This window comes from Balaenoptera ricei, chromosome 17, assembly GCF_028023285.1.
Source record: "Balaenoptera ricei isolate mBalRic1 chromosome 17, mBalRic1.hap2, whole genome shotgun sequence".
NCBI classification, from domain to species: domain Eukaryota; kingdom Metazoa; phylum Chordata; class Mammalia; order Artiodactyla; family Balaenopteridae; genus Balaenoptera; species Balaenoptera ricei.
Window position 1 is genome coordinate 74,739,152 of NC_082655.1, and position 27,919 is coordinate 74,767,070.

At 47.1% G+C, this 27,919-nt stretch overlaps 1 long non-coding RNA gene across 3 annotated transcripts in view; it reads right to left on the reverse strand.

The window, feature by feature from the left end:
* LOC132351958 (uncharacterized) overlaps positions 1 to 27,919 on the reverse strand; it is a 142,611-nt gene that overhangs the window by 98,131 nt on the left and 16,561 nt on the right. For 2 of the 3 annotated variants that reach the window (XR_009498548.1, XR_009498547.1), the window contains exons 3-4: positions 16,656 to 16,760; positions 12,078 to 12,191 (exon numbers count right to left, since the gene is read on the reverse strand). This is a non-coding gene — a long non-coding RNA (uncharacterized LOC132351958). Of the gene's footprint in view, positions 1 to 10,685; positions 10,761 to 12,077; positions 12,192 to 16,655; positions 16,761 to 27,919 lie in introns of those variants that run through there. The other variant, XR_009498549.1, reaches the window with a different exon arrangement.

The window sequence follows — 27,919 nt, forward strand, 5'->3', positions numbered from 1 at the left end:
TCCAGCCCTGACGAGGGCAGCTGGATCGCATGAATTTTTAAAGTAAAACAACGGATTTGCGGGGGGAGGGGCAGGGGGCATCTTACTCCCCACCACCCCCCCCCTTGTGAAATCCCCACAGAAGAAAAGCACGGACCCAGCATGTTGATCTTGGCAGAGGTACACACAGTCCCTCTGTTCGGAAGATGAGCTGACACGTGCAGATTTGCAGAGAAGCCATTCCAAAAGGTTAATTAAATATTACCATTGTTTTCTGAGCTATTAATGCATGTTCTTTTATTTCTTCATGTGAAAGGCTTCTCCCTACTCAAAGTCAGAGTTTGGATTTGCTTCCCAAACCCTTCCCCTTTTTGAAGCCTGGAAAGAGGATGACCGAGGGACCCAGAGAGAGAGAGAGAGAGAGACAGAGAGAGAGACAGAGAGAGATGCAGAATGCAGTTTGGAGCTGAGCAAGGAGGGACTGTTGTCTGAAATGAAGTCCTTGAAACACACTCTCAGCTGCAGCTGCGGATTGGAATCATGTGGTTCAAGGAAGGTTCTAGAAAGGGGCCAGGAAGGAACCTCTCCTCTTTCCACCTGTATTTATTGGCTGATGTAACTGGCCACTGGAGCTGAGGAATGTTGCCAGCCTACGGCCTTCGGTGATTCCGGGGAGGCTCAGCCTGGGGCGAGTGAGGCCTGAGGCGGGAACACGGCCCACCCTGCACTGCCTGTCTGTCCCCTACCTCCTCCGAGCCACACTGCTTTCTCCCTGCCCAGGGCGGGGACATCCTGAGGTCAGCAGGACAAGGCCCTCGATGCAAATGGGAGAGGGATTCCAAGATGGACAGCGAGGGAAAATAAGACGGAGGTCAGGGAGAGGCCAAGGTTCCTCCGCGGCAGGAAGTGCCACCCTCTGGGACCACAGTTGGCGAGAGCACTGAGCCGCGAGGAGCTCAGCAGTCTGCAGGCGCTCTCTCCAGACAGCCCGTCTTCCAGAGCAAGCGGGACATGTTTGGTTTGCAAAGTCAAGATGCCTCCCCGGATGTGGGGATGCGGCAGTGAACCTACAGCGTAACGAATGAAAAACAAGGGACAGAGTGAAGACAGGTGGTGACTTGCTGGATTGGGGGGGTGTGCTGGCGCGGATGGGAAGAGGCAGGACGGGCGGTGCCAAGTCGGGTCACGCAGTCCCACCCAGGACACCGACCCCGAATCTCTGCCCTGCCCACCTGCCCCTGTACCTGCCCTGCATCTGCAGAGGGCTGGCACCTCACGGTGCTTCCACGTGCAGACTTTGCAGCCCGAAGACCTGGGGTCAAAGCCCACTGCCGGCACTCTGGCTGGGCTTCCTTAAAGTTTCTCATTTCCTAATGGCTTCGCTTTTAAACACAAATGGCTATGCTGTGGGGTTGTTAAAATGAAAACATGAAAAGAAGAAGTACGCGAAGTGCCCAGTATATAGTAAGTGCTCTTGCAAAGGAAGGGAAAAGAGGGAGAGTTAGCACGAGCAAGCCTCGGGGAGTGGAGGAGAGCGTGGGGGAGGGGGCCTGGATACCTGGCCCTGTGGGAGCATCTGTTAACAGGCCATCCTGGAGCATCCTGGGTCCAGCTTCCCTGGATGAGTTCATGCCTGTCTCTGATGGTCCTGGCAGGATTCTCTTGCTGGTGGGGTCACCTTGGCACACTAGCTACCCACATCTAGGGCTGAGCCCCTGCATCCGCGTGAGGCTTGGTGGTGACCTGGCTGGGATGGAAAGCGCCAAAGCTAAGTGCGTGTTTGCACAGGCCACAGCTGGAGAAGCAGAAAGGACAGGCACACACGCGTCCTTGTGCGCAGGTCGTAAGTGCTGACGTGCGGCCTCCAGAGAGAAGTGCTGGGTCTCCTGTAAGGTTGGTGTCCCGGGGACAGGGATGGCAGGAAAATGATGTCCCAGATTCAGGGACCTTGGGCTGAATTCATTCCAACCAGGTGTGCACTGGCACCGTAAGGAAATGTCAGGGGGCGTTAAAGAAGCTTCCCCCCCACCACACACACACACACACAGGCCCTGCTCTTCATACATCACATCATGGGGACCAGAGACCGAGAGGGTTAACAGTGACAGCGAATGACAGAGCACAGTGCTAGTGAGTAGAGGTGCGGTCAGGCAGTCAGAGTCACGGGAGGGAGCTGGCAGAAAGGCCAACCGCACAGACAGACAGCCAGTCGAGGTAGGGTGGGTGTGGCAGACACCCACTGGGTTGTCTAGGGACCAACCCACCCCACCACTGGCAAGTGGGCAGCGGCGAGGACATGCCCACTGGACACTGGTAACCGACGTGAGGGTGGACAGAGCCCCAGCTCCCTGGCTCTGGGCTGACTGTTCCAGAAGCAGACTCCTGACTAGAGTTGCCAAACTCGGCAAATAAAGATACAGGATGTCCTGTTAAACTTGAATCTTAGATAATCAATTAATAACTTTTTAGTATAAGTATAGCCCATGCAACTTTGGGGAGATACTTATAACTAAAAAATACTGAGTTGTTTCTCTGAAATTCTCATCTGCTTGGACATCCTCTACTTTATCTGGCATCCCTCCTCCTGACCCAAACTGGGCCCTCAAGAGAGTGCTTTCTGCAGGATGCAATTAAAAGAGAACAGAGACTACCTCTTTCCAGGGGCTAAAAGTTCAAGATGTTGTCTGACACCTGAAGAAGGCCAACCAACCAAGGGAGAGAATGAGATGAGGACAGAAGTCAGAAGTCAGCAAGAGGCAGAGACAAAGGGAACAAGATGCTGATGGCGTCTGAGGCCAAGTTCACGCCTCTTCCCTGCCCTTCCTGCAGGTGATTATCCTGCTTTCTACTTGCCGATCCCTACTCCCTGCCCACCCTGCCCTAGCCCCCAGCTCCTGTGGACAGAGGAGAAAGCAGAGGCATTGTAATTCATCAGCTCAATGGTAATAAATACAAGCAAATGGACCTTTAGCACAAGAAGGCCAGAGTTACTATGTTATATGGTACATGGTCAAAGCCACATTACAAGAAGAAATACCATTTCTTACATAGACCAGACTGGGTGTTTTTCAAAAGGAAATTAATCGTCAGGATGGTGAATTGTGTTTGATTTCCAAATTTAAAGAGAATACAGCCAGTGCTGAAACATACACCTTCTCCCCAGTCAGTCCACAGAGCCAGAAGTCCCCCTGCGAGCAAAGCAGGAAAGCTTCCTGATAGCTCACGGACACCTAAGTACCTAAAATTTGAATGACAAATTATTGACCACAAATAATAGGCCCTGGGTTCATATCCTACAAACCAGTAAGAAAAACACTGTCAGCAACCCCCCCCCAAAAATGGGCAAGGGGATATTTGCAAAAGAAATATAAATTTCTAATAAACATGAAAAAAATGTTTAATCTCATTAATAAGCAAACAAATATAGACACAAACATTGAAATGGCCTTTTTAGACTGTTAAATCGGCAAATTAAGAAAAGCAGTTCTGGACTCACAGACTTAGAGGACGAATTTACAGTTACCGGGGGGAAGGATGGGGGGAAGGGATAGTTTGGGAGTTTGGGATTGGCATGTACGCACGGCTATATTTAAAATAGATACCCAACAAGGACCTGCTGTACAGCACAGGGAACACTGCTCAATGCTCTGCTCAATACTCAATAACCTAAATGAGGAAAGAATTTGAAAAAGAGTAGATACATGTACATGTATAATGGAATCACTTTGCTGTACACCTGAAACTAACACAACATTGTTAATCAACTCTATTTCAATGTAAAATAAAAATTTTTTAAAAAGTGGTAGTTCTACTGAATGCAGCCCAGGGTACAATGGTGTGAGCGTTCTTTTGCACGAATCTTGTGTCCGTAATATACAAAGAACTTCTGCAAAATAATAAATGACAAAGAACCCAGGAGAAAGATGGGCAAAGGGATTGAACAGGCGATTCACAGAAGAGTTACAAGTGGTCAAGATAGATGAGAGAGATTTCAGTCTAGATGGTGATTTTGATTTAGGATAGCACTCGTCCTCACAGTCAGAGACGGTCAGGATAAAACACGACACCAGGGCTTCCCTGGTGGTGCAGTGGTTGGGAATCTGCCTGCCAATGCAGGGGACACGGGTTCGAGCCCTGGTCTGGGAAGATCCCACATGCCGCGGAGCAACTAGGCCCGTGAGCCACAACTACTGAGCCTGCGCGTCTGGAGCCTGTGCTCCGCAACGGGAGAGGCCGCGATAGTAAGAGGCCCGCGCACCGCGATGAAGAGTGGCCCCCGCTTGCCGCAACTGGAGAGAGCCCTCACACAGAAACGAAGACCCAACACAGCCAAAAATAAATAAATAAATAAATTTTAAAATGGTCCTCATCAAAAAAATCTTTAAAAAAAAAACAAAAAAAAACACGACACCAGCTCTTGGCCTACGATGTCATAAGTACTGATAACTTCTATTCCTGGGAGGGACATTGGGAAATAGCCAGTGTCACACACTATTGGTAGGCGTCAACATTCCTGCAGCACTTTTAAGGGATAATTCCACAGTATCTATATAAAGCGCCCCAGAATCTCGGACAGCTCTATGTTTCTTCCTTGAAGATATTGCTTACTCTCCTCCTTGTAAAAGGAAATTCCCAATGCTTAGTGTCTCAGGAAATAATAATTATTCCGTGGGCGTCCCCCCCAAACACATTTTTTAAATTTTCAAACAATGGAGTTATTTTCCCTGGGTTCTGATCCATTTTCTCTCTATTCCGGGCATTCTTTGATGAATCATGTCTCATTTTTTAACATTCCGTTAAGAATGAGGTGACCTATGTGGGCACAGTATTATTCTTAAAAAACAAAGCATAAATGCCGAGCAATGTAACAAAGTAATTACGTTTTCAGCAAAGACGGGGAAAGAGTGATTGTGTGGAGTGGGTGAGGACCTCCTACACGCTGCGGCTCTAAGCAGCTCGGCTAAGTCCTCCTTTTCCTTCTTTGGAATTTTTCCCGCTGCCCCTTCAGCCAAGCATCTTCCCTCCTTCAAGATTTCCTTCGTTCAGGGCAGGAGTCCCCGAGCCTGGAATCCCGCCCTGTCCCGTCTCGTCAGGCTGTCTCCTGAAATCATTCTACCAGCTCCTGAGACCTCGCTTCCACCACAAGCCCCCCCAGCTGAGAGCAGAGTGACTCTCCTCCGGCGGCGCACCTGTTTGGAGCCACTGCGGCTCCCTCTCTCCCCCTGCCATTGTCTGGACTGAACAGCAGCGGGCTCTGCGGCGTCCTGTCCGCTAAATGGCCGCAGCATCCTCTACGTCCTCTCCTGTGCCTGTCTGCATCCAGAGAAGCCGGAGCCCGAGTGTATCAACGTGCTTTGCTTAGATCAGCAACTCGGAAAGCTGCGGAGTGACGCTTGTATTCTCCGAGGTCACCTTGCAGGGCATCACCAAGGACCAGAGTCCTGTGGCTCGGCACACTAGGCTCACGTTTATGGTCACGCTGAGGCTTCTTGAACCTCTCTGTGCCTGTCTCAGTGTCCCTGGGATACAGTAATGCTGACTTAAACTGGCAAGATCCGAAAATCAAACGAATGATAGTGACTTTCGTGAGACAGAGGTCTGCCTTTCCTTTAAACGGTTAAAACACCACTAACAAGTGGATCTAAATATTCGGATCTACCCTCCTGCAATTATATTTTCCTCTTCTGTGATTCAGCGTTGCTGTAATTGAACTGAATTCCACAAGACCAGAAAGCTGGTATCTAGGATTATAAAACACCTTCAGTAGGTAAAATATTTAGGAAGTTTTCTTTTAAGTCCTTTTTTCAGATTTTGTCTCTATCCACCGTTAAAATGAATTTCACACCCATTTTCCCCCTTTTACCTTTGGGAAAGATGCTTGCTTTTACAGCCTCCTCTTAATGTCAAAACAAAAGATCTCTTATACTTCTTAGAATCTTGAGATCCTTTTCTGGTAAAGAGGAAAACAAATGAGCTCTAATTAAGGCAATCGGGGAAGTATTGGATCACTGCAGACCAGAACTAACCCTCTTTAACTTCCATGAACTGGTAGCTCAAATATTAATAGACAGCATGAAACAAGAAAATGCCAGGAATCACACAATTTTTCACTCGTTTACCCTTAATTTTTTCCTAAAGTGTTGTGTGCATTTTTGTAAGCCACAATTTGAATGATATACAGTTTAAGGTGAGATACAAAGAGATAAATTTACAAGATCGTATAAAATTATATTCTGGAGTCAACAGTGCTACTGTAGAGCAGAGGATTTTTCTTTCTTTCCCGTCCTCTGTCAGGAAACAAGAGAAACAGAACAAGATCAGGGTCTAAATCTCTGGTTCGTGTGAGTAATGTTTTCTTATTTCACGTAGGCACTGACAAAAAGACCCCAAGGAGGACAAACAATAATAGATAATAAATTATAGATGCTAGAAAATTGAAGGACATTATGCTTCAGCATTTCTGCCTTCTAATCAACCAGGAGGGATGAGAGGTCCTTCTTCATCTGTCTGCTCACAGACCGTTTGTTCTTTCACACCCACTGTGTCGTGGGTCACCTGCACAGGACCTCAGCAGGCAGACTGTAAAAGCAGGTGAGCAGCCGCTGACTGCTGAACCCTGCCTCCCTCCCCCTCCGGCCATCTGATTTGGTCCAAGGGCATCCTTGAGAGCGGAGAGAGATGAGGAATGATGCTTCTCTCGGTGGCAAGAAGGGGCCGAGAAGACTCACAGGTCCCAGCCTCTGCAGAACCTTTGTCAGCATCGAGGTCTCCATCCGTGCCTCCCTCCCACACCAAGCAGACAATCCCTTCCCCAAATCCAGAAGATCAGCAATAATTGATTTGGCTCTGGCCCGTCCCCTTCTGGGGCAAAAGCAACAGTACAGTTCACTAGCTCTTTCTGATGTCTCCCTGCCCTCCTTTAAAGAGAACCCTCGTGTCTGATTAAAATCGGTCATGCGCCGGTCCTGGAGTGAAGAGGTGCTATTTATTTCTGTCAAGTTCTGCTTGGAAGGTTTGAGGCTTCCTCCTACCAGACATTTTACTAGTAAACAGAAAAGTTACCCATATTGTCATGCTTGCCCTGACCTGCAAGCTAGTGAACAATAAATCTTAATTACAGTTAAATGCCAAAATCTGCAAAGAATGAGGCAGCACTAGTCAACTGTGAATTGGCCGACTCCTCGCCTCGGCTGGGGTGCAGCTGCAGGAATACATAAATTAGTTTGTGATTTGTTTGTGCCGGAACAATCGGTTGAGGCTGGTTCTTAAAAGCATTTCCAGTATCAGTGCACACTCGGGCATTCATCCTATCGCCATGTCAAATACAGGTGGCATCTGGGAAGTTTTATCTTAAAGGACCTTCAGCATTATGCTTGGGTTCATAAGAAAGCGCTATTTCTAAATATCTCGGCAGTTTTCCAAAATAGCGCTCAGTCTCCTGACATCTGCTCCATCCATACTTGCTACCTTTGGATTTGTTCGGGGAGCCGCTGAATAACCTTTTTGTTAGCAATCTCTTTTTCGCACCGTGCAGGGCCACTGGAGTGCAGGCAGACATCCATGCAGGGGCCTTTTTTTCCTTTTTTTTTTCCTGCTGCTGCAAAGCTCATGAGCTCCTTGCTATTCAAGCGTTTGCTTGTCATCATGTTAAATAAAGCCACCCTGTTGTCCCCTTGCCTGGGTCCTCTTGACATATTGGCACCTATATGCAAGAATTAGAAAGATGATTGCCCACATAACTCTGTTCAATGGCTTCAGGCTGTTCTATCAATTTTGAGACTGACAGGAGGTCGGAGATGGAACGGAAGAAAGAACGGAGTTTGGGCTGCTCTGTGCTTGGTCCCATGAATCAATCTGCAATCTACTCATATTATTCTAGACGCAGATCCTGTTCTCATTGGGAGTCAATCATCTTCTAGATGCCCCTACCGGCAGGTTCCTAATAATAAGGTGGGCCCCGGTTCCCCCGAGCCTCTGAAATCAGCAGAGGGTAATGGCAGGCCCGGGGTGCGATGCTATTTCACTAAAGAGGATGTGGATACGTAAGTGGGTAAGAGGGAAGTAGAAAAACCCCTTTCCGACAGAGGTGGTGGGAAGAGAGTTGCAAAATAGGCAGCGTTCTGTTGTATTTTTAAGAAAAGTGTAAGAGGGAGCATTATCCCGTACTTAGATGGCGACGTCAATTTCACTTGGGATTCCCCGCGCGGAGAGGGCCCCCCCCCCCTTCCTGCCCTAGGCCGCCTGCTCCCCCAGCATCCCGGCGGCCCCGCCGCCTCTCCGGGCTCTTCCCGGCTCTCGCAGGGCCCCATCCTGTCACCAGCGGTCCTGCTTCCTGTTTGTGTTGCCGCTTTGTTGCTTCCTGGCGGTCATCCGGAGCCGCCCTTCTGCTGCGCCTCCGCCCCGGGACTGGCTCTCTTCCCAGCTCTCTCTTGTGCTGGCAAATCTGTCTCCCTCCGTCTCGGTCTAAACCCCACGTTTTTAAAGGACCCGTCCTGGTGCTGGAGTCCTTGCCGCCAAGCCCCGTGGGGTGAGGGTCGGCCTCTCCCACGTGCTCTGATTCTCTGCAGACCTTTATCCGAAGAGCTGGTTCAAAGCATTTTTGCATTTGCTACCTCACCTGCCCTTTTGCATTCTTTTGAGGAGGGGCGGGGGGTTGTTTCCCGCTTGTATTGATTGAGAAAGAGGCCCAGAGAGACTGAGGGTTGACGTGGTCCTGAGGAAGAGGCGGGTGATTAGCAATCTGCTCACCCAGGCTGCAGGCTGCTGGCCTGACAGCATCCACCCCCGTCCAGTTTGTACTGCAGGCCAAGCCTTTCCAGGCCTCCTTGCATTTTAATCTCCCGTAGGCGTCATTAGCTTTATTTTAAACCTTGGAAACAAGGTTCACAGAAGTTATCATCTTGCCCAGGGTCATACAGCTGGCAGCACACTGCCTGACTCAAATCTTCCCTCTGCAGCTCCCACTGCGCTTCCCCCAATGACACCCGTGTCTCCTCCAGGGCTCTGCCCAAATGCCACCCCACAGATGAATCTTCTTTAGATTGCTCAGTCCCAAATAGAACTTTCTGTCCCCTCACCCATCTTTATTTATCTTTGGAGTATTTATATTTCTTTGGAGCATTTATCACTACCCAATAAGTATTATATACCAATGCCCAATAATTATTATATATATAAAATAAGTATTTTATTTTTTTATTATTAAAAGAAAATTTTTTTTTCTTGTCTAGCTGTTGCTAGCATGTGTCAGGAAGTTTGACTGTTTTGATCACTGCTGTATCTTCCCGGTCATTGGCAGGCATTTAATAAATATCTGTTGAAGGAAGGAAGGAAGGAAGGAAGAAAGGAAGGAAGGAAGGAAGGAAGGGAGGGAGGGAGGGAGGGAGGAAGGGAGGAGGGGAAGGAGGGGGGTGCAATGCTTTCCAGCTTGAAGCTAAATCAGTCATAATGTTTGGCCAGGTTGCCAGAAATGTCAGGCAACAATCCCATCTACATATGGAGAACTCGGGCATGAGGTGGACATGTTCAGGATTCTACCATAAACCACTGGTCGATCTAGGACTAAACCATGAAATTCTGGACTAACAGACTAAGCTATCGTCAGTTATCCTAGCAGTGGCTTCCTGCACCCTGGGAATCCTGTCCGGGAGCTGCTTTATTACGCTTCTCCAAGTTTTCCTCCTGCATACTGCAAAACTCTTGCCTAGACGTCGCTAATCCAACCACCAACACTTCATGGCTCCTGGGACGCAGAAGGTGGCAGGCCTGTTGAGCTGACCCCTATGCCTTCCAGACAGTACATACAGAACTTACTGCCTTCCTGCTGGCCACTCCCCAGATCCATACATTTTTTTAAGTCAAAGACTGTAATTCCGGTGTTTGCCTGGATCATGGAAGTAAGCCCTTCCAGTGTTTAAAATCCCTCACGCTCAGAGGATCCAAGAGGAAGTGTTTGGACCAGGACCCCCTAGAGTCCTGGTCCACTAGAAGCCCCACTAGAAGTCCCACACGTGAAACAGAGTCCCTTCAGAAACCCCCTCTCTTTTTTGTCCTTTAAGTGTTTTCCTCTGAGCTGCAGAGAACCCGCCAGGGACGGAAGACAGCATATTTGCAAGTCCCTTCCTGGCCTCTGCCTCTGGGCCCAGGAAAGAGACATCTACCAAAGTCAGATGTGGGGCGGCAGATCTAATGTGCTAGACCAGACCAAGGTCAAAACCCAACTGCTCTCCCTGCTTTTTTCTTTTCTTTTTTCCACGTATGGCCCTTTTCGCAAGTCATCTTAACAGAGATGAACCCAAGAAGAAAACTGACTCTAAATGGGAAGCTTTCACTCTTCCCTAATCCTGGTGGCCCACAAGAAGGCAACTTGAGAAAGCTTTAGTGCAGCTGATGGAGTGTAGGGGGCTAGAAAGTGTGTGAGGCCGTTTCTACTTCAATTTCAAGGAGATGAGCATCTCGGATTAGACTAGAATACAGGTCAAAGTGGATTCATTGGAGGCACCAATGTGCTTTGAAGGATAAAAAGGAAGGAGAAATAACCGTTGACAGAATCACAGTTCAGAAAATCCGGAAAGATTTCATGGAAGAAGTGACTTCTGAAATAAATCTGGAAGGAGCAACAGGATTTTAATAGGCAAAGACGGTGTGAAGGGAAAATGCCCTGGATGAAGGGGGTGACAAAGGCCCTGCAGTGGAGAACAGGAAATGTGAAGGGTGGGGACAGAGGCTGGATGAGTTTGCTGGAGTATGAGGTCCATGCCCAGGAACTGCAGAAGATAAGGCTGCAAAGGAATTAGGGGGTCGAATACCAGTCAAAAGAGTTTGCACTTGATATAAAAGACAAAGGGGAGTGAATGGTCCAGCCCTACAATGGGATGGTACTCTGCAATGAGAATGAGACTTTTTAAATTTGATTCAAATTTAACTAGTGTAAAGTCAACTCTAAAACCTGATGTTCGATTCAGTTACTGGCAATGTTTAAGGTATGTTTAGACAACTTGGTTTGTGAATCTTCTCTTACAAATGTAATCTTACGAAAGCTAAACGCAGATGAAGTATAGCTGATAAAATTTAACTTTGAAATTGAGATGGGCTGTAACTATGCAACACACACGGGATTTGAAGCTCAGTACAAAAATAGGATATAAAATATCTCATTCTGATGTGGATCACACTTTGTAACGATAATATCTTGGATTTCTTGGGTTACGTTAAAATGTTATGAAAATGAAGACAAAAAAAGGCAAAGAGGAGCCATTGAAGGTTTTTGAGCTGGGCTGCTACCTGATTAAAGATGCATTAAAATAATAATAATTAATAATAAGAATAACTTTGAGGAAGTGTGTGAGGCAGGTTGCAAGGAGAGTCTAGAGACAAGAAAATCCACTGAGAGGTTCTTTAACGGCTACAGCAGAAAAATCCTGAGTCAGAGGCTCAGAGATACACACTTCACTCTCCAAACATTGCTCAGGAGTAGACCCCCTGTTCTCAGGGATGTTCCCACTGGGCTAACACTAAGCCTTACTCACTCCCCCAGTAATTCACGGTCAGGAAAGTTCTGGGCTCTACTGGGAGGGGCCAGTTACTGTGAAGGGTCACCCCGAAGGGTCCTGGACCAACCCTGACCCCTGGTTTGACTTGGAGGCAACCTGAGAAACTTTGTTATTGCATCTCGGGCTGGAATTTACCATTGGAAATGCAGCCTTTATCACTGGCACAAGGAGAACTGTTTTGCATTTGATGACATTTTCGAAATGGTGTGAAAAAACCTTGACATTTTTATTAGAAAATCTATAAAGCCCAAACAAATGGTTTCATGCTGCTTTGCCTCATTCTTCATAGGTTCATTGGCAATCCATCATCCCTCCCACTCCCCTTGAACCCAGCAGCGGCAACGTCTTGCCTGGGAACAAAAGGGCCTCTCAGAGGAGCCGTTTCAACCTTGGTTGTCCTCTGCCTCTCAACTTTTACCCCTTAAATCAGCTACAATCATCCCATTTTCACGGCCCCCTTCCTGGAAGCCTAAACAGTGCTGTTACCTCCTCCCAGAGCCTCTTCCTTTACCTCCCATGACACTGAATTACAGAAGCTTGACCCACCTTCTCTTGAGTCGGACATGGGACTCTCCTTCCCTGGACTCTCTTACACGTGATTCATCTTCCAGTTTGGACCAGATAATTGGATTCAGAGCAAATCAGTGAAGGCTTTCTCTCCTGAAAAAAAATGATACGTCCCTTTCTTAGATTGCCATTTTGGATAAAGATCTCATCTACCCTAAATTTCAACTAAGGTAGCCTGCCTGCATCACTCTGCCTCACTGTCAACTGTACCTCACCCGAGATGACTTCATCTGTCTGCCCGTCAGTATGCAACCTCCTGCCTCTGCCTTTAGGCTTCCTAAGACGAAGTGTCGTTTGACTTTCTCTCACCATCTCCACCGTGGGGTTTCTCCCCTGCTCGCCCTTCTCCTGGCCCTGTCTCCCACTCACTGGGCTGACACTGGGCTTAAGAAACACAGGTATCACTGCTCATCCATTGGACCCTATCACTCTTTCTGCGTCTTCAAGTGAGTCTGGTGTCTCTGCCAGCACCATCACCATCTGGTTCTTTCTTAATTCTCCACCTGGCTCCCTCCTGCTTACTTTGATTAATCAGCTTCTCTCTATGTTCTATTTTGTACTCCCCTATTTCTTTCTTTCTTTAACCAAATTTGTTGAACCAACCAATGGTTGGCCAAGGAGGGTGTTAGCATGAGTTTTGTCTTACAAGGTCTTCATGTTTTCATTTAATTCTCACACCATCCTTATGAAGGAGAGACGACGGAGGTTATCGGCTCTATTTTCAGGAGGGTAAAATGGAGGCTCAGAGAGGGTAAATCCCTTTCCTAAGGCTCCCAGCTCATAAAGGGCAGAGGTGAGACCCAGGTCTTCCGCCCCCAAATCACAATGCCTCTCTGCAAAACCCCACGTTTTCACTTCCTCATTGCCGCTCTTCTGCACTCTCATTTCTTATTTCTGGCCTCTCCCACCACTCATCCGTTCTCTGCTTGGCTCAGCTTCACCCACGTGGCTTCCTCTCCTCTTCATCCTCTGCCCCAGGTTCCTCGTGCACAGCAACTGCCGGCCAGCAGCCTCGCACCCTGAGCTGAAATGGACAGATCAGCCAGAGGTCCTGGGTCATCCCAGAGCCCACGCCCTGTTTGGCTACAAGCTCTTTAGAGTAGGATTTTGCTCTGAAATGCTGCCACTGGCTGTCCCCCACCTGCTCTCCACCCTCCCGCTGTCCTGTCACCTCCATCTCACAAACACCCATCATACCCCAGGATACTGGCTGCTGGCCGGCAGGACTGTCCCATGTGTTCCCAAATCACCTTAGGCTGTAGCACCTTGGGGGCTCATCTGTGTTTTTTCATCCTTATTGTGATTTGTAGGACTCTCTGGGAGCAAATAGATACCAGGGTGAGGGCTGACAGGAAAGGAAGACCCAGCTGGCAGATTCTCCGGCCACACAAGGGACTGACTATCTGTGCCAACTTAACTGCCTGACAGGCAACAAACCTGTACTACAGGTAAAGGGAAAGTCTGTCCAAAAAAAAAAAAAAAAAGGTCTGCTTTGTTGTGGGTTTTTTCTTTTCAAACCAAGACTTTTGGGGTCATGTTTACTGACTCCCCTCCAAGACCAGGATCAGACCCAAACAGAAATGCAGGGACAGTAAATAGAGTTCCTGTGACACCTCAAGCCTGGCAGGAATTCTTTTTGTCCCTTAATCCATCTCCTGTGCCACCAAGTGTGACAGCAGCCAAACCAGGCAGGCCTGAAAAGCCACAGAGGAGAAGTGGTGCCCCCTCCCCGTCCTTCACCCCAGGGGCCAGCGCCACGAGGACAAGCTCTCACATCACGTGGCACTTTGGTTGGGTATCCTGGTATTGCACTGCAGCTACGGAATCAAGGTCAAATAAGTTCACTGAACAAGGCTGAGGGTGTTCCAGCTTGAAGATGACACCAGGATGGGTGGGAAGCAGGTAGGGAGTGGGTGGGGACCAGCCAGCCAGCCCTCCCGGCGTGACATGGCACCTCTCTGCCTGTCCTCTCAAATCCTTGCCAGCTAAGGCCTCAGCACAGCCAGCAAAAGACTGGGACCAGCCCCCTTCCTCCTCAGGTCTTTTGTCCTCCCTGACAGAGCACTCAACTAGGAGTCCACTATATCAGCGGTCCCCAACCTTTTTGGCACCAGGGACCGGTTTTGTGGAAGACAGTGTTTCAACAGCCGGCGGGGTTGGGCGGGGGATGGTGCAGGCGATGGGGAGCGATGGGGAGAGGCAGGTGAAGCTCCGCTCGCCAGCCCGCCGCTCCCCTCCTGCTGTGCGGCCGGTTCCTAACAGCCTCGGACTAGTACTGGCCGGGGGGTTGGGGACGCCTGCGCTATGGATTCTTTCTTGCTGGAAACGATGCAAAAGCACAAATGCTCATCGCCCCAGCTTGTTTTTTGGTTTGGGTTTGGGTTTTTGGCCAAGCTGCGCGGCTTGTGGGATCTTAGTTCCCTGATCGGGGACCAAACCCGAGCCCTTGGCAGTGAAAGCGCCAAGTCCTACCCACTGGACCACCAGGGAATTCCCTATCAGCTTGTTTTTAAAAGAAGATCATGGGGCTTCCCTGGTGGCGCAGGGGTTGAGAATCTGCCTGCCAATGCAGGGGACAAAGGTTCGAGCCCTGGTCTGGGAAGATCCCACATGCCACGGAGCAGCTACTGAGCCTGCGCGTCTGGAGCCTGTGCTCCGCAACAGGAGAGGCCGCGATAGTGAGAGGCCCGCGCACCGCGATGAAGAGTGGCCCCGGCTCGCCGCAACTGGAGAAAGCCCTCGCACAAGAAACGAAGACCCAGCACAGCCATAAATAAAAATAAATAAATAAACAATAATAAAAAAAAAAGATCATGCCTTCCTTCCAACCCCTTCCCAACCTTCCCGCCATCCCACACACACACACACACACACACACACACACACTCACACACACACTCACACTCACCCAGAAACACCTGAGGGTTGGTAAGAATCCTGAGAGCGCTGTGAGCTCCTTTCCATGAACTCTGAGTAAATATCAGAACATCTTTTGACCATGACCACCTGGCTATTTCAAGTGATCCTATACTATTTAAAAGAAAAAAACCTTAGGCTCTTTTCAGCTAAAGAAGAGAGAGCTTGGTAGCAGCCTGAGTCAGGTGACAGCCTCCCCTTTCCTTGGTGGCACAGTCTACGCAGAAGGAAGAGAGCGGCTGGGCCGGGCGACGCACGACAGGACCCTGGCCCTTCCCAGCCCGGTAGCCCGGGGCGTGCTCCCAATGGCAAGGTGGGAGAGCGGACAACGGATGGAGACTAGGAAAACTTGGGATCGGCCACCCTCCTCCCCATTTGATTTTATTCTAACCAGCACAGATTTAATACACGTACACTGTATATGTATGCATACATATTTAAATATATAAGTATATCAAATGTATACATATTTGCATACGTTTATGTGCTACACAGATTGTTTGCTTGTTGTGAGCCCATGCTCCAGACACTGAGAGTGTACTACTGCACTGTCGGTCTGTATTTTAGGCAAGGACGTCCCACGATTGTTTCTAGATGCTAACTGCACTGGCCCCCAGGATTCCCAGCATGTCTGTCCACTCCCTGAAAGCTCTTTGAGGGCTTCTCGTCATTAGAGTTCCCTGAGTTTTCACTCTTTCCTGGCAAGCCATCTGACCTCTCTGCACTGCAGCTGTGGTCACCCTCCACCAAATCCATCCATCAAGAGTATTCAAAATTGCAACCAGAAATTTTTTTTCCCGAAAATCTAGAATTAAAATTTTCTTTCCTTCGAACCTCCATTCAGGTTTCATGCTTCATTTTTTTTCCCCCTCAAATTCATTATTTATGCTCTTGGAATAGACAGGGCTGTGCACAAGAGAGAAAATGTCTACCTTTATTTCATCATTTAGCCCCGTTAGCTGAGGCCGCTCCCCTCCGTGATGTGCCTCTTGAACACTTATAATTGCCGTTAAACAGAAGAGCAGAGGCGGGCAGAACGAAGGGGCCTTCGAGAGTCAAATGTTGCAGACAAACAGCCACGGGCTTGAAAGCCTCTGCCTGCTTCTCCTCAGAAGAAGGGGGGGGGGTGCCAACCGGCAGGCCTTGCCCACAGCCACGAACCATAGCCGGGGGGACATTTTGAGTGACAGAGAACCACCAGAGCACCACTCAGAGGAATCCATAACTGGCGATGGCATTTGTAGGATGCAGGAACGTGGGACCAGGAAGAAAGAAACGCGAGAGGAAAGGCCCAGAGCCAGAGCTGCTGCTGCTGTGACCTGGGACAGAGGCAGGGACGGAGATAGAATTTTCAAAAGACCTTTTCACTTTTCTCATCTTCAGAACCAAGTAGCTCTCTCTCCTTCTTTCTTCATATTTTTGGTGGTTGTTACCGGTGCTTTTGTGTTAATTGAAGAAACACCGAAAGGCTATTTTGTGAAGATATTGCAAGCAACCCCATGGGCTCAGGACAGATTTTCCTTCGTTCTTAAGATGACAATTGTGAACCTGTGCTCCAGTGACACAGGGCATGTGACCAGTAAGACAACAGTTGGGCGATGTCCTGAAACCCCTAACAGGATGTGGCCAGAGGAGACTCACCAAGTCCATTTTTGATTCAGCAGCGTCGCAGCCAAAAAAGTTCTCAGCTCTGCCCTCATTTGCGCCTCGCCAGTGGTGGTACAGCAGGCATGGGATGTGAGGAAGCTGGGCGTGAAACAGAAGGAAACAAAGTCTGATTGCCAGTTCAGCCCAGTCAGAGCTGCAGTAATATCCACTCATGGACCATAGGTTATCCCAGCGAAATACAGGGCAGCAACACATTTTTTTCTTTTTTATATTGAAATATAGTTGCTGTACAATATTATATGTTACAGATGTACAATATAGTGATTCACAATTTTTAAAGGTTATACTCCATTCATAGTTATTATAAAATATTGGCTATATTCCTCGTGTTGTACAATACATCCTTGTAGCTTATTTTATACTTAATAGTTTGCACCTCTTAATCCCCACCCCTATCTTGCCCCTCCCCCTTCCCTCTCCCCACTGGTAACTGCTAGTATGTTCTCTATATCTGTGAATCTGCTTCTTTTTTGTTATATTCACTAGTTTGTTGTATTTTTTAGATTCCATATATAAGTGATATCATACAGTATTTGTCTTTCTCTGTCTTATTTCACTTAGCATAACGCCCTCCAAGTCTGCCCATGTTGCTGCAAGTGGCAAAATTTCGTTCTTTTTTATGGCCGAGTACTATTCCATTATATATGTATATAAATACCACATCTTCTTTATCCATTTATCTGTTGATGGACGCTTAGGTTGCTTCCATATCTTGGCAATTATAAATAATGCTGCCATGAACATTGGGGTCTATGTATCTTTTCAAATTAGTGTTTTTGTTTTTTTCAGATATATCCAGGAGTGGAATTGCTGGGTCATATGGTAGTTTTCATTTTCTGAGAAACCTCTATACTGTTTTCCACAGTAGCTGCACCAATTTACATTCCCACCAGCAGTGCACAAGGTTCCCTTTACTCCACATCCTCGCCAACATTTGTTATTTGTGTTCTTCTTGACGATAGCCATTCTGAAAATGTCAACAAATTGAACCAGCACTGATCAAGTGCCTGCTTTATCCAAGTTTTAATATACAATTTTTCATTTAGCTTTCTGTTATGGGCTGAACTGTGCCCCCCACCCCCCCCCCCCAAAACTCATGTGTTGAAGTCCTAACTCCCCAGTTCCTCAAAATGGGACTCTATTTGGAGACTGGGTCTTTAAAGAGGTAGTTAAGGTAAAATAAGGTTGTAGGGGATGGATCCTAATCCAATCTGACTGCTGTCCTTACAAGAAGAAGAGATCAGGATACAGATCAAGGAAAGACTATGTTTAGACACAGGGAGAAGACGGCTACCCACAAGCCAGGGAGAGAGGCCTCAGGAGAAACCAACCCTGCAGACACCTTGATCTCGGACTTCCAGCCTTCAGAACTGTGAGAGAATAGCTTTCTGTTGTTTCCGCCCCCAGTCTGTGGTATTCTGCAGCCCGAGCAGACTAGCGCACCTTCTCAACAGCCTGCACACTCAGAATAGAAGCGAGGATATAAAAGCTCAGTGACAGAAAGTAACTTGTTCAGAACCCAAATTGTGAGGAGGCAAAGCAGGCATGAAAAGGCATCCTCTGTCTTCAACTCAGGAGCCTTGAACAGACAGTGGAGCTTCCAGCTCCTAAAGACAGGAGAAGCTCTGGGCAAGAACGTCCCCTCCTACGGATTGAACGCAGGGATTGAACCCGTAACACCCCACCCTGGGCAGCTCTAGAGAAATCATTGACGTGGAGGTCCATGAGGGGCTGCAGTGAGGCTGGCCTGTCTCCTGCCACTCGGAGGAGCGAAGCCCTGAGCAGCTTCACGGGCAGGTCCTTCCCCAGGGCTCCACGTGTCTCACACCAGGTGATCCTCACTGCGTCCCATGAGCTCGGGACGACTGTCACTGCCATTTTATACCCGAGAAGCCCGGGGTGCAGGGTGAAGTAATGGCCCAGAGTGCCCGGCCAGCGGGCACTGCTGAACGAAATTTTGCCCAGGCTGTCACTGTACAGACCACTCTGGAGCCTGAGATCCAGGGGTAGACGTCCATGCTTGGAACTATATAGAAACGAAGCAAAGGCCATTCCAAACTGACTGTATATTAACTAAATGGGAAAAGATTCTCTGGTTTGGGGAGATGCTGTAAATCCCTCTTCCTAATTCCAGAAGGTCCATAAGGGGCTAAGGACCAAACAGTACTTTGGGCTTCCCCCTACCCACAATTCAGTGGGACTGTTGTTATTTTTACATGAAATTTAAGGGAAATTGCTTAAAGAAAGAAAAATCACCATAGCTTTCCAGATGTTAAGAGTCTTTCTTAGCCCCTCATGACACCCTTGTGAGGGAGATGAGAAGGTATTTTTGTAATGCTCACCCATCTTTCCTTCTCCCAAGGGTGAAAATGAGGCTCAGTGAAGAAAATGACGTGCTCACAATCCCAGCAGTGACCGGGCTCCTCCATGGGGTTTCAAGGACCTTCCATGACCTTCCCTAACTCCACTGCCCCACCTCCCATCGGCTGCTGCAGTTTCTGTGAACCACTCCCCACGTCCACCTCCTGGTTCTCCCAGGTTGTGGGCCTGAGCTCTTGGCGCCATGGCTTTCTCTTCTCAGTTCATCTGGTGCATCTAAGTCTAATAAGATCTTTAGTCTGTCTTAAATCTCTAGACTTTCAGAATTTTCAGAAAAAGTAAGTTCACTCCAAAAAAAATATGTACATAAATATCTCCATGAAAGTTTTTGTGCAGTTGCTAGAGGTTTGCAAACCTCCAAAAACACCTGGCCAACACCCCCTGCCCTAGGTGTTCCCTTCTCCTTCTCTAGTAAGTCTTTTCTCTTCATCCATTTTTTCCCCATAGCTTTCCTCTCTTGGGTGCCCTCCGTTACATTGATTCAAAGAAGACCTCTGCTTCAGAAAGTGTTCTTTGGGTCACTTCTTGTGGTGCTGTTTTATGCCACTTCCTGTCTGCTCCTTCTAGCACTTTCTCTCCACCTTCCTTTCTCACAGAAATGCTATCTTCTCTTACATGCTACACATCATACACGTGCAAGCTGACCGTGTCTTTATTTTCTACAACTGTGGCCCCTGCAATTAAATATTCTGTATTCAACTCCCACTAGACAGGAGGCTTGGAAATAGGTGATGGAACACAGGAGACAATGAGACGTAGCTGTGCTCTCGTAGAGTTTACAGGTGAGTATAAAAGATGAAAGCAGACAATTACTTACAAATTAGACACATTTCCTTACCAAAATAGAGACATATGGGACTAAAGCAAGTTACTGAATGAGCTGCCCGAGAATGTGGCATCTCAGGGAAACCTGAATGGTCAGGGCTTGGTCAGGCCAGGCGGGAGCGAGGATGAACCGGACAGAGCAAAGAGCTTGCTGGCTTTTCGCATCAGAGCAGGCCTGGCTGAGCTGGGAGCCCGTACAATCCGTGTGACAGGCATGAATGAGGTGAGAGGACGCAGAGGCCACATTGTGCCCATCCTGAAAAGCCACCAAAAGGACTGTGCACTATATACCAAGGATAATAGGACCAGACAAAGTTTTTTTGTTTGTTTGTTTGTTTGTTTAACTTTTTTTCTTCTTCTTCTTTTTTGGCCCTGCTGTGCGGCTTGCAGGATCTTAGTTCCCCGGCCAGGGATTGAACCCAGGCCTCGGCAGTGAAAGCGCCGGGTCCTAACCACTGGACCGCCATGGAATTCCCAAAGGGTTTTTAATAGAGGAAAAACATGGCCTGATATGGAGAAGGAGCTGAGAGCTTATTTTACTTTTTATTTAAAATTTTTGATATGCAATACCTTCACACGTTTTCAAACACCAGAAAGCATGAGAAGGTGTTCAGTAAAAGCTCCTCCCTTGTCCCTCATTGCCTCTCTCCTAAACAGGTATCGATTTTTTATAGTCTCTTATGTGTCCTTCCTGACTTTTTCTATACTCACACATAATCAAATAAAACTAGCAATTCTTATTTTTCTCCTTACATATTCAGAAAGTAGCATACCATGCACAGTGTTCTGTACCTTGAATTTTTCTGTGATAGCTTTCGACTGTTTTGCATATTGTCGATTTAGCTCTTAGTGTTAGTATGAGTATGAGTACGAGTATTAATATTAGTATTAGTATTAGTTATCTTTTCACAAATGTAAGTTTTTCCTCCCCGACCAGATGGTTCTGAGAGGCAGAAGCTGAGTCTTATTCAATTTTGTATGAGGTAGGCGTTCGTTAAAAAAAATCTGTCGAATTGAAGTAGGTGAAGAAAGAGTATCTTTGTCAAATATATCAGTTACTATTGAAAAAAACAAATGCTTCATCTGGCCTATTCACTTGAATTTTTACTTTTACTTAGGCTCCTTTCCCAACAGTCACAAAGGTAGACAGAATGCATAATGAACCCGCTTCGCCATACCCCAGCTTCAACAATTACCAACACTTTGACCATCTTGACTCTCATCTATGCACACCACCCATCCAATTTGGGGAAGGAGAGGGCTGAAGTATTTTGAAACAAAGACATCATGTCACTTCCTCTGTAAATACCCGAGAATTCACCTCTAACCGATAGAGCCTTCGCTTCACGAACATAAGGATGTGCAGACAAAATTAACAGTAGTTCTTCAGCTAATATCCATGCCATGGTCAGATTTCCCTGATTTTCTCCAGAAGGTCTGTATACACTTGGCTGGTTGGAATCAGGAGTCACACTCAGCCCACAGATATAACACTTGGTCATTGTGTTGATAGTTCTTACATCTCCTTGATTCCATCACAATCCCCTCTCTTCCCTCTTCTCTCTCTTTCATGCCATTGATTTGTTAGAGAAACCAGGTCGTTTGTCCCGCCCAGTGTCCCACATTCTGCATTTGGCTGATTGCTTCTTTGCGGTCATAGAACTTATTTTCTGTCCCCCATATTCTCCTGGAAACTGGCAAGATTTTTGTTTTGAAAATGTGACCCAAGCTGCGGTGAGGAGAACTGATTGGAGGTGGGACAGTGGACAAGGAGAGGCCATGCTGTCCCCCAGGCAGGAGAGAAGGGTCCCCTACATGACAGCGGTGGCACATAGCTGCAGGGGTGCGAGGACAGAGAAATGGGATGATTCGAGAAAAACTTAGGAGATACGCTCAACCAGACTGTTGGCTAATTGGGAAGGAGTATGCTTCTTGACACTGTGAAGAATCTGGGCCTCACCATGAGACAAATGAAAAAGTCTGCTTCTCCTGGAAACATTTACATGTTTTCTGACCATCTCCTCACAATAATCATGTATGACAAATTTTAAGGGCATGCAAAGTTGTAGTATTATTGTTGGTATTAAATTTTATTGCTGTGGCTTTAAAATGTAAACAAAAATAATTCCTTAAGTAGTTGGAAATTGTAATGATACTCTTGGGAATAGATTTTATTGCTATGGATACTGTAAAGCACAAAGATAATAAATTTAAATTGCGGTATTAGTATTGGGAATATATTTTATTGCTCTGGCTAGAACACAGAGAAGCAGGATTCCTAACTTTCTTCTCCCCAGCAACAGGTTTATATGCAATGATGCTGGATCTGGTGTGTAGGGAGGATCAAAGGTCACCAGCATCACAGATCCCGTGACAAGGTGATAAACCTGGGCTGATGGGAGAAGGTAGAGAGCGAGCGGCTTGACTCTTACAGGTGGCCAGGGAGCTGGAGAGACACAGGCCCGGTGAGGAGTAGGAGGTGCAGGTGGTCACATGGCCTGCGGGAGGGTCATCTGGGAGGAACTGCTGCAAGTCCCCACCCCACTGAGATGTCCTTGCATCTCACCCACCAGCACACGCACTGCTTCACATGCTCCCAATTTGAGTCTAGTTTTGCAAACAAGCTCTACAGACCATTTGGGTTTTGGTATTGTATGGTCTTTCACTTCATGGACGCTGCCTGCGGCTCCCTCCATATCCATCTCAGTGGAGGGACCCCCATGCTCCTGGCCAGAAGCAGCCTAGAAGCTGCTGACTCTCCTCTCTCTCACCACGGCGCATCAGCAGCCACTAGCCCTGCCGATTCTGCCTCCCCAAGTATCTTTCACATCAGTTGCTGTCTCTCCACCTCATCTCAGGCTGCCATCGTTTCTCACAGCGTCTTTACTGCTTCGGATCCCGCACCTTGCAGCCCACCCTCCACGCTCATCATCATAATAACCACTGTTACTGAGCATCAGTAATGTGCCGGGGACCGTGCTCAGCACCTTATATCCGCATCTCATCCGACCCTCACGACTTCCCGATGTTGGAGGGACATCTCTTTTTCATAAATGAGGAAACTCAGTTCAGAGGTTAAACATTAAAAGACATAATAGACTTAAAGAAAATCACCAGGCATAAGCAGAAAATAAATCTTAGGTCTTTTTTTTTTTTTAACATCTTTATTGGAGTATAATTGCTTTACAATGGTGTGTTAGTTTCTGCTTTATAACAAAGTGAATCAGCTATATATATACATATATCCCCATATCTCCTCCCTCTTGCATCTCCCTCCCTCCCACCCTCCCTATCCCACCCCTCTAGGTGGTCACAAAGCACCGAGCTGATCTCCCTGTGCTATGCGGCTGCTTCCCACTAGCTATCTATTTTACGTTTGGTAGTGTATATATGTCCATGACACTCTCTCACTTCGTCCCAGCTTACCCTTCCCCCTCCCCATGTCCTCAAGTCCATTGTCTACGTCTGCAACTTTATTGCTGTCCTGCCCCTAGGTTCATCAGTACCTTTTTTTTTTTTTAGATTCCATATATATGTGTTAGCATATGGTATTTGTTTTTCTCTTTCTGACTTACCACTCTGTATGACAGACTCTAGGTCCATCCACTTTACTACAAATAATTCAATTTCATTTCTTTTTATGGCTGAGTAATATTCCATTGTATATATGTGCCACATCTTCTTTATCCACTCATCTGTCGATGGACACTTAGGTTGCTTCCATGTCCTGGCTATTGTAAATAGAGCTGCAATGAACATTGTGGTACATGACTCTTTTTTGAATTATGGTTTTCTCAGGGTATATGCCCAGTAGTGGGATTGCTGGGTCGTATGGTAGTTCTATTTTTAGTTTTTTAAAGAACCTCCATACTGTTCTCCATAGTGGCTGTATCAATTTACATTCCCACCAACAGTGCAAGAGGGTTCCCTTTTCTCCACACCCTCTCCAGCATTTATTGTTTCTAGATTTTTTGATGATGGCCATTCTGACCGGTGTGAGGCCTGGGTCCTTTTTTATTCTTTAATACTCCTATTGTCATTTCTTCCTTCCTCCCTTCCTTCCTCCTTTCCTTCCTTCCTTCTTCCCTCCCTCCCTCCTTCCCTCCCTTCCTTCAACAAATAAACCCCTTGGAATGAAACACAACAGCACTGCCAATTTCTCCAGACTCATCCATCACCACAACCCTAAGTAAGGGTAGCACTCATTAACAAAGTAACTTAATAGTTCTTGGAATGCCATTTGCTCTTATCTAGAATGTAATCCCTTTCCCTTTTATTATCTCAAGTCCTATCATCCTTCCAGATTTATTTTAGACATCATCACCAGGAAGGCTACTTTTTTCTCTTTTTTTATTGAAGTGTAGTTGCTTTACAATGTTGTGTTAGTTTCTATTGTACAGCAAAGTGAATCAGCTATACGTATACATATATCCCCTCTTTTTTGGATTTCCTTCCCATTTAGGAGGAAGTCTACTTTTAAACTATGCATTTCCAAACACCATGAGCACACGCGTGTACACACACAGCTGGATCTCTGGCTTCCTCCTGGCTCCTGCTGTACCCTGGGCATCTCCCTATCTTGGTGTTTATCATACTGCATTGTAACCATCCCCCTGGTCTTGGAAGCACTTCTGGGCTGTAACTGGCCTGAGGGCAGGGACTGTGTCCTTTGTGTGTGAGCTCCCAGAATCTACTACCTGAATCCCAGTTCACAGTGAGCGCTCAGTGACAGCTTGCTGAATGAATACACGAGCAAACAGAAAGTATAAAATACAATGAATTCAACAGTAATTATTAGAACAATGAGACATAAGCCTCTTCAATCTCAAAGAAATTTCAGGTCATGCTTTATTTAGTTTGAGGAATCATATTTATATACTACATTTCAAATTCAACCCACAGTTACTCACCTGTTCTCAAACACCCAGCAACACACTACCTATAAACTCAAGGCAGAACATAATTAATGGAGGATAAGCAGCCCTTTTCAGTGGCCTTCAGCGAGTGCATGGAAAAGAGCACCATAGCAACCACACAAATAAATATTGGGAGTAATGTTTACCGCGTCACAGCAAACTTGGAATGCTACAATCAGTTAAAGAAATTAGGTTGAGTAAGTTTGAATGCTCTCAAATGCCAGAATCAGCCTAACTTCTGTGAGCTTCTTGTTTGGGAGAAAACTCCTAAATTCTCAAGTTACATGAAGCTCTTTTCTTTGCATTTGGTCCCCATTGAGGTCAGAAACTTGCAGAGTCAGAGTATGGAATCTGAGCATATGGAAAGTACGAGAAGCCGACAGGAACCAGGCCTCTGACCAGCGCCGCTTCCTGCCTCCATTTCTGTTTCCATAGAAATGACCATCGGCTCAGCAAAAATAAGTTCAAGATTCTTCCACTTTGTTTTCCTTTCTTCTTCCTTTGAGATAACCCCTCAAAGTTTTGCTAATTAGAGAAAATGGGCTTGTGGATGAAATTTGAAATGTTTGAGAAGTTAAATATCCTCCTAGTAGCAAGAGCGTGTTTCTACTCTGTCTCACATAGGCCTGCTCCAGTGACAGCTACCCGCCCCCATCTGGGGAGGCGCTCAGAACCTCTGGATCCACAATCATCTTTCCGGTCACTTCCGGCAGTTGGATAACCTTTATGACTGAACACGTTGCTGGGGATTCACGATGGTCCCTATCAAACTGGGATGAATGCATTCCCTAATGTCTGTTTTTAAAACATTAGCCTGGGAAGATGAAATCAAAAGGACTACGTTCAACAAAAATGTCCTGTGTCGACAGTTCAATACTCTTTCTACAGGCCCTGGTGATTGCCCTGATTGTGTGCTGGATAAAGGCTAAACGTGCAGCTACCTGTTAGTTTGACAAGGCTGTTCTCAAGCCAGCAGGTTGCTTAGGCTTCTTTTTTTTTTTTTCACAGCAGCCCTCTTAATTCCAACAAACCTACTGGATTAACAAAAACCTGAAAGTAAAATAGCACAAAATGATATCCCTGCATGAGCTACTATTCTACTTTGCAAACTACAATTACACCAGTTCAATCTAAATGGCCCCAAACGTTATTTCATTAATTCAAGCCATTTCAGAACTGGTAAATATTTCCTCTTCTTGGATTTTCTATTATTATTCGTTCTCAGCAGAGAATCATGAAGCAGGCAAAGGCCACAATGGAGAACGGCGCTAACGGCACAGTCATGATGACAGGAAGTGAGGGGCACAGGAATGGGAGTGAGAGTTGACAAAGTCGATTTGGAGAGAAAAAGAGAGAAAACGAACAGGGGGAAAGAGAAAGAGAGATCAAAGAGAGGGAGATCAAGGAGGAACTCTCCAGGCGGGTAGGTGGAGCTGAGCGGGCTGGTCCAGTGCCCGCGGCTGGCGTGGGACAGTCACCTCGGAAGCCGGGTCCAGCCCCGCTGAGCCCCACGGCCGCAGGGCATGTGCAGAACCTGAGCCGGCTTTCAAGACCCGCGTTCAAGACACCTTAGGGTCTGAAAGTCAAATCCTTTACAGAGATTTCTTCCTGTGACAGAATCCTTGGACCAATACAGATGCAAGTGTTAGTTAATTTACAAGAGAAAAAAAAATTGTCCTAACATTCTTAGTTGGTCCAAGATCTTCGTTCAGTAAAATAGCTTTCCCAGCTGGGAAAGAGGATTTGGGGGAAGATGATTGTGGAGTTGGGCGCAGACAAACGACTTGTGTATTCTCAGCAGCTCTGTGTTGGGCAGGAGAGGAGAAGGACAGGGAAAAAATATATCTCACTCGTGGATTCATTTCCATGGCAGTTGATGGTTAAGAGGAGGGATTTTGAAAAGAGAAGGACCTTGATTCCAATAGCAGCTTTGCTACTTACTAGATGTGATGGGGGGTAAGTTATTGAACTTCTACAAGCTACCATTTCCCCATCTATAAGAAGGAAATTAAAATAGCACCTACCTGAGAGAGTTTCTGTGAGAACTAAAGATGCGGATAAAGAGCTTAGCAAATTGCTGGGTGCCTCTTTGACCTCAAAGGAAGGTTAGATAGTATTATTTGAAGCATAATAACATATGAGATGAATAGAACTAGATCTTAGGAGTCTATGAGAGTGAGGGAAAGGGGTTAAAGCCAATCTGAGGGTTTTAATTCTCATTAGCAAAACTGGGACATGAAGCTTCACGTTGGTGGGTAGCATCTTTCTAAAATCAGGTACTAGAAAAGGAAAGAGATTCTAGAAAGAGGGAGGAGTCCACCTGCACCATCTGCACCGTCCGTCCCTTCCTGCTGGTGAGGATGGCCGTTTGCACCTGGGAGGGGGGGAGGGAGGGAGGCACCCAGGAAGTGCTGGGAAGGGGAGGGGTCACAATGGAGGTGGAACTGAAACCAGTGGAGGTGGGGAAAGGATTGGCAGGGATGCAGGTCAAGCGGGAAGTTCTCCCTTCAGAACAACAAACATCTCCTCCTGGAAAATGTCAGGTGCTAATCTCGGGGACAGCTCTGCCGGGAAGAAGGGCACCTGCCCACACGTCCTGCGGGCAGATGTTTGGGGGAGCAGGGGGTCTTCCGTCATTGTTCGAGCTGAGCTGAACGGCCAGCTGGAGCTCTTGGGCGTTGTGCTAGCCTGGATTTCACACTGTTTGCACAATTACGGAACAACAGACAACAGAAAAGGTGCCAATTCTCTCTTCAAAGGCACATGAACACCCCTTGCTCCCGAGGCCGGTTGCAGCACGCAGACACCGCTGATTCCCGCATCCTTCCACCTTTGGTACCTCATTCAGGGCCCAGAGCCCTCCCAAGGGGCATCTCCACACCCACCTCCTTTGGATGGAGAAACAGCTCCTTGCGGATGAGCATCTAGGACCCAGGCTCACACTGTGGTGGCAGCAGAGGGTTTTGCTGCCCTCTTTGCCCTCCTGGCTGCTGGGGACGGAAACCAGCTGCATCCCGAAAACAATTCCCCTCAGCAAACAATGCAGCGCCCCAACTAGTCATAATGAGGTCTGGTTCAAGTGTTGGCACGCACACTAAATATTAATTAAAATAACGT